A 6263-nucleotide genomic window follows, 5' to 3' on the forward strand; every position below is an offset into this window, starting at 1 on the left:
TTCTGGCCAACAAAGTCCACTAATTTGTGGACTTTGTTCACAACAAAGTCCACTAAAGTGCTCTAATTTCTGAATGCTAGCAGAGCAATCAGAGGAAGTTACTGACTGTTCAAAATGCTTTCAGCAAATACAAAGATAACCATGTCAGCAACCACTGATGACCACTGTTCTTATTGATTTTTTCACTGAAGGGAAAAATACTGAGCTATATATGCTTCTTACCAGCCCTAATTCAGCCATTTCAGACTCCACAAGTCAACTGGCTTAGCTGATTTCAATAACCATTTACTCACTACTTTCATTAGTTGATTATGGTTTTCCTAATAACACCGAATCGTGAACTGAGAGTTGCAACATGCTTTTAAGAAAATATACTTCAGCATTCTATCAAAAGATAAATATTCTTTCTTAACCTTAAATTAGCTGGACAACTGGTTCAGTGAGAGCAATCAAAGTGCACTAGGGCCCTACTGGGCACTAATGAACTTGGTTAGAACCAACAGAAGTAACCATAATGCTTTATATGAAAAACATCTTAATTTCAAAAGGTCATTTTGAAGTAATTAAACAATAAATCTTGGTGGACATTTGAACAACATGAGAAATTCTAGAGTATTTGAAAACCTGGATTTAAATAATTGCCTACTAACAGTTTATTAAGAACAAAGCAATTAGGCTACAGAAGATTAGTCATAGAAATGTGATAGCTTTTTAAAGATCTTCCAAAGCAAACACTTGTGTATTTTCAGTATACATTTCACCAGGAAGTCCCTAATATATTTCACTATGCTTTAGGCAACAGTACCACCTATAGATAAAATACACTATGAACAATTTAGCAGTTTCATGCACATCCTTTTCTGAGAAACTTCTTACTGTATTTAATGATGAATAATGAAAATGTAACAGAAATAAAATGGGGCTGTGGATTAATTCAGCTGACAATAAACTGAGATCACTCAAGTAAATAACTATTCCTCAATAACATGCATCGTCCCTGAGTAAACAGGCTGAAAAACCCTGAATCTAGCATCATTTCCCAATAGCTGCCAATGGATCAAGTCTAATTCTGGAAAAAGTATATTCAAAGTTGACTTCCCTTTCTAAAATTCTCTCAACTCTCCTACTTCCACCCCTCCAGCGCATGTACTCAAACGAGTTTGACTCTGAGCAGAGAAGCAGCTACTGTGATGAGTTCAAGAAACAACTTCAGAATCCAAGTCCTGAACTCTTGGGTTTTATTAATACACAACTGATCTAAATTATACCTAACAGTACATTAAAAACAACACCTAATGCACAGGTCATGCATTTATGACATGCTTTATTTGATTTGTCACATGTTACACTAGACTGCCATTGGTCCCTTTGTTGTCACTAAGCTGCCCTACAACAATTCACATTCCAGCTTTTCAAATTAACTGTCATAGGGCAACCTGGATACAAAGACATATGTGGCAGTCACAACACCAAAAATGTAAGCTAACATTCTACAAGTGGAATAAAAATAAGGTTGTCTTATTTTTCAAAATTATAATGAATGCAATGTCTCAGTTTTCTAGTTTAAAAGCTGTATGCAAAATTTCATAGCAAAAGGCTGTCAAAAATTATTTCAAATCTCACACAATCCTCAGTTGCTAAAACCATGAAGGAGTAGGAAGCTGACAATGCTGGCTTGAATGTCCAATGCTATTCTAATTACGCCCCACATCTTTACTATATCCACTGATTACTGAGCTCACTCTAATGAACATTTATTACATTTACAAATTTACTTATAAGTGTTTTCTTCTCTCCATTCTTCTATCTGCACCATTACTTACTGCATCGGGAAGTAAAGTAATAGTATGACCAAAATGACTTGTATAAGCTGAAAAAGTACAATAAAGTGAGTTCTACTAAGTAAAGGTAGTAGACAGATCTCCATCTGGTTACCTAAACAAATTAAGACAAGAAATACAGTATGGGTTTCTAATTATTAGAAACCATTTGAAGAACTTTGCATAGACTGGAATTTTATCTGTGTCTGGAAATCTTTACATCAAGGTTCCACATCAAGACAGAACTGCAGTGCTCTCTCCAGCAGAAGTTCTCCTTCAAAAGTCATTACCCTTCAAGCAAGTCTGCAAACTTGAATATCTTAGAAGACCAAGATATATGTTTAGGAAAGTTTTACTTTAAGAGAATCTTCATGAATGGAAAAAATCTTCAGTTACAGGAAAAGAAACATATATCCGCAAATTATAGTAAAATACTACTACAACTCAAGTTCTCTAAACAGAAGAGAACTGACAGACACTTCTGTAATCTCTGGTTATCAAATATAGGTGACAATATGAAATACCTGTAACTTTAAATACAATTGCATACTTACAGTGGAATAAGGCAGCTGTGCTCTCAACCCATTTTGCTGCACACCTCCATTAGTTCATTGCTGGGTCTAGCTCTGGTTTTTCAGCAGTTTTATCTCTTGTTTAAAAGCCTAACATGCCTGTAAATACCAGGAAACAGGATTACGGTTACATTTATTTTACAACTCAATTATTCTCAAACTGTGCACTCCTCACCTGAAACATGTGCTCTGGTATTTTTATTCTTATGTCTCACTCACAGCTTTCATTGTTAGTTCCCCATTCTAGTTTCATTGCTATTTGACAAATTCCCAAACTTAAAAGAACTACATACACATCACAGAGAGAAGAGCAATGTATTATAAGTTTCATAGCTAAATATACTCCAAATATGTGCTTGTAACTCCCCCTCACTCTGTCAATCAACACAAGGTCCAAGCCAACACACATTATTTATTGGTTTCACTCACTTCTTTCAAGGTGCTTTATGAATTGTAAATGCTACTCATCCTCACACCATTTTCTTCAAGGCTTAATTAAACAAAGCAAAATGGACACAAATGCAAATACAGTAATTCTTTTAACTCTGTATCAGCAAATAAAGCCATAGCTCTTCCAACAAACATGATCAGCTACAAACCTGAGAAAAATACTGCTTAGGTAACTCATTTTGGTGATATTTAGTTTAGGCATAGCCCTTCCCTTTTTTCCTCTTTTGCCTTATACCAACTTTTATAAAACCTAATGTTTAATAAAATTACACATCAAATGAGAAGAAAATAATCTCAAAGACAGCTTCTTTTCTATAGACTGACATGAAAATCTCATTAAAGCCCATGTTGCTTTGATAAAGGTAAAAATCACTGCAGGTCAATTGGTGCTACTGTGCCTCTACTACAGTTTTTATTTTCGTTCTATCACTAGGGAACCTCCCCCTTAAAAAAGTCTCTCTTCTAGACTATAACTATACACAACTCCTACTGGCACCAAAGCAAACTATCTTTTGCTAGAAAAGCAGTATTCTTTTGACACACCCAAAACTCATCCAGTAGGCACTCCTTGCATGAGCAAATGATCCTAGTTCACAGAATAATCAAAATGACAAGTTAAAAATGGGTTAGCAACCATTTAAGTATTTCAATGAAATTACAGACATGATGCCTGTTGTCTGCCCTGCATCACATGGCATTTTAGTAAAGGGCAAACATTGTAATTACTATGCACATGAACTCCTAGATGTCTTTCCTTCACTAAAATAAGGCAAATAAACAGAAAAACGAATAAAATAACTTGGTTTGAAAGCATTTTGTACTCATTTTTCTTCAAACTGGTGCTACATCATGCAGGATGGGCACCATACAGAAAACAAACAAACAAGTGCGTGTAGGTCTGCCCTTTACAACAGCTTCCTGTCCTTCTGAGACATGAAGAATATCTACCAGGCATGGCATGAATATGCAACAAGTGAAAAAATATCTGACTATCAAAGCTAGACATAAAAACAAATTGCAACATTCATAGATAAGGTTTCTGAGGCAAGGAATATTGTTTTGTATTTCAGAGACACCAACGCATTTCAATTTTTTTCAACAATTAGTATGACAAGAACACATATGCTCCATTTAGTTGGGTTCAGAACAACAAACCACAGACAAAAGGCATGATTTACTTCTACAACCAAAAATTTCAACATCCATTCCTCCATCCACTACATGCCAAAGCCCCAGGCTGACATATGCCTGCAGAAGCTAGACCAAAAACTATCTGAAGTGAATTGAAAACAGATCGCAGAAGAGGCTCTTAACAAGATCCGCACGGTTTCATCCACATGTCATGCAAATAGTTTTCAAATTTATTCCTAAAGACACAGGAGGACGTAGCCAACCCTAGGTGGTTTCCATCTGTTCCCCCCAGACCCCACATCCGTACCAAGGCTGCTCCCGCTGTCCGCCCGGATTCGCGCCGCGCAGCACCGACTGCACGTGCCCTGCCCGCCCCGCCTCACCGCACCGGGCCAGCCCCGGAGCCCCGCCGGCGGGCCGGGCCGTGGGCACCGCCGGCCCCGCGCCGGAGCGACATCGCCCGGCGGGGAGGGGCCCGGGGCCCTTTCCGAGCGAGGCCGCGGGGCTGGTCAGGCGCTCGCAGAGCGGGGAAGCGCCGCCCGGCCCCGCCAGCGCCCACTCCGCCTCCCGCGCACCTGCCGCGCCCCGCGCAGGAGGCGCCCGGACCCGCCACGGAGGGCTGCGATGCGGCAGCGCCCCGCGCCGCCCCCGGGGGGTCGGGAGCCGCCGGCCTCCCGCTAGCGGCGCCTCCGGAGGGTGAGCGCCCGTCTGGGCCTGTCACCGCAGAGCTCCGCCCGCAACACACGCCCGGACCGGGGCCGGCAGAAAGCAGAGGGACGAGGGGCTGTGGCGACCTGTCCCACCTTTTCTGTCGGGCACACGGAGCTTGTCCGCAGCTCACCTGTACGGGACTTGATGCCCCCAGCAACGCCCACGAACTCTCTCGGTGAGAGGGAGGCACCCTCAGCGCCGCCGGGGACGAGGCCCGGCCCGGCTGGGGACCGCGGGGCGGGGCGGGGGCGCACGGACTGACGCGCGCGCCAGCCAACCGGCTCCCCGCGCGGGAGCGCGCACCAATGGGCCCGGGCGGGGCGGGAGCGCGCGAGCGCAGGTGCTCCGGCGCCGTCCTTGGCCGCGCCTGCCCCGCCCGCGCCCCCTGGCGGTCTCAGCGCGGCTGCGCAGGCGGCTCCGTGAGAGCGGCGGGAGCCCAGGGTCCGGGCGCGGGGCGAGCCCGGGGGTGCGGGCAGGGCTTCCGAACAGCCCGAGCGTCCCTCCCGAGCGGCCCGGCCCCGAGCAGCGGGTCTGGTCACTCCCGGAGAAGAGTCATTGAAGTGCCGGTCGTTCGCGTCCCCTCGCCGCAGCACGGCCTGTGCCTCTCCTCGGGGCATCGACGAACCTCTCGGAACCTCCAAACTAAAACCGGGGTCAGGTTCAGGTCCGGGTGATGATGCTGCGGGTCAGTGACCTTGTGTGCTCTTCCAAGGCAATCAAATAGAGCTTTGTGGGCTTCTTGGTAATTGAGAGTGGTGCTTGAATCAAAGATGCAAAAGGATGGTGCACCTTTCTCTGATTTACAGCTTCTATAAAAGCAATGCTCAGGCTCAGTGTATGTAGGCATCGCTACAGGAAAACATTGGCTCTGTGGACTGGTAGGTACATGCCGGATTCCACTCAGCCCATCGGACTGGCCTGCAGGTTTGCATGTTAGAGAACAAAAGCCTAGCGAGGGTATGCAGAGGAAGCTTTGAGATACTGCATGATGCCCCGAATACATTTATAAGGCGTCTTTCCAATTTCCTGGTTACCAAAAGTTTTCAGTACCTATCAAACTCAGAGCAGTTTAAACATCTTCAGACATCACAACTAAATGTGTATGAGTGTGCTTTTCAAAGCAGAAAAATTCAATTTGAGAATAAATTGTAAAAGTAACTTTAAACATAGATTTGAGATCTGTTATGAGTCCTGATGCTCACAACACCAATATCTGTATCAAAGCCAAAGGCACTACCCAGAAGGTATTCTCCCTACACTTCCCTGCCCCTCAGAAAGGCTAAAGAAAATTAATTTCATATGAATCTCCGAACATTTAATTCTTATTTGAGTTTATCCTATTGGTGTACTGCCAAGCAACACACTTTCCTCTAATACGTATAGCATCAGTTCCCACTAGAGCAAAAGTACAGAATTGTATGGCAAAATATTTTCTTCTCTGTCCTGTATCACTGTGCCAGAACATTAAAAGAGCAATCCATGTGCTACAGTCTTTGGAAAATATACATTAGTTACTAGTATTTTTACAGGATTTTGGGAAAAAACTATCTGAAAACCAGTTAACTTCTTATCCAAATGA

At 43.5% G+C, this 6263-nt stretch overlaps 1 protein-coding gene across 11 annotated transcripts in view; it reads right to left on the minus strand.

Moving 5' to 3' along the window:
- Positions 1 to 4932, minus strand: part of RALGPS1 (Ral GEF with PH domain and SH3 binding motif 1) — a 75234-nt gene extending 70302 nt beyond the window's left edge. For 10 of the 11 annotated variants that reach the window (XR_004061230.1, XR_004061229.1, XM_030961709.1 and 7 more), the window contains exons 1-2: positions 4815 to 4932; positions 2375 to 2491 (exon numbers count right to left, since the gene is read on the minus strand). The gene's annotated coding sequence lies outside the window, so the exon portion shown is untranslated. Of the gene's footprint in view, positions 1 to 2374; positions 2492 to 4776 lie in introns of all 11 variants that reach the window. The other variant, XM_030961708.1, reaches the window with a different exon arrangement.
- Between the last annotated feature and the right edge of the window lie 1331 nt (positions 4933 to 6263).

This window comes from Camarhynchus parvulus, chromosome 17 (assembly GCF_901933205.1).
Source record: "Camarhynchus parvulus chromosome 17, STF_HiC, whole genome shotgun sequence".
Taxonomy (NCBI): Eukaryota; Metazoa; Chordata; class Aves; order Passeriformes; family Thraupidae; genus Camarhynchus; species Camarhynchus parvulus.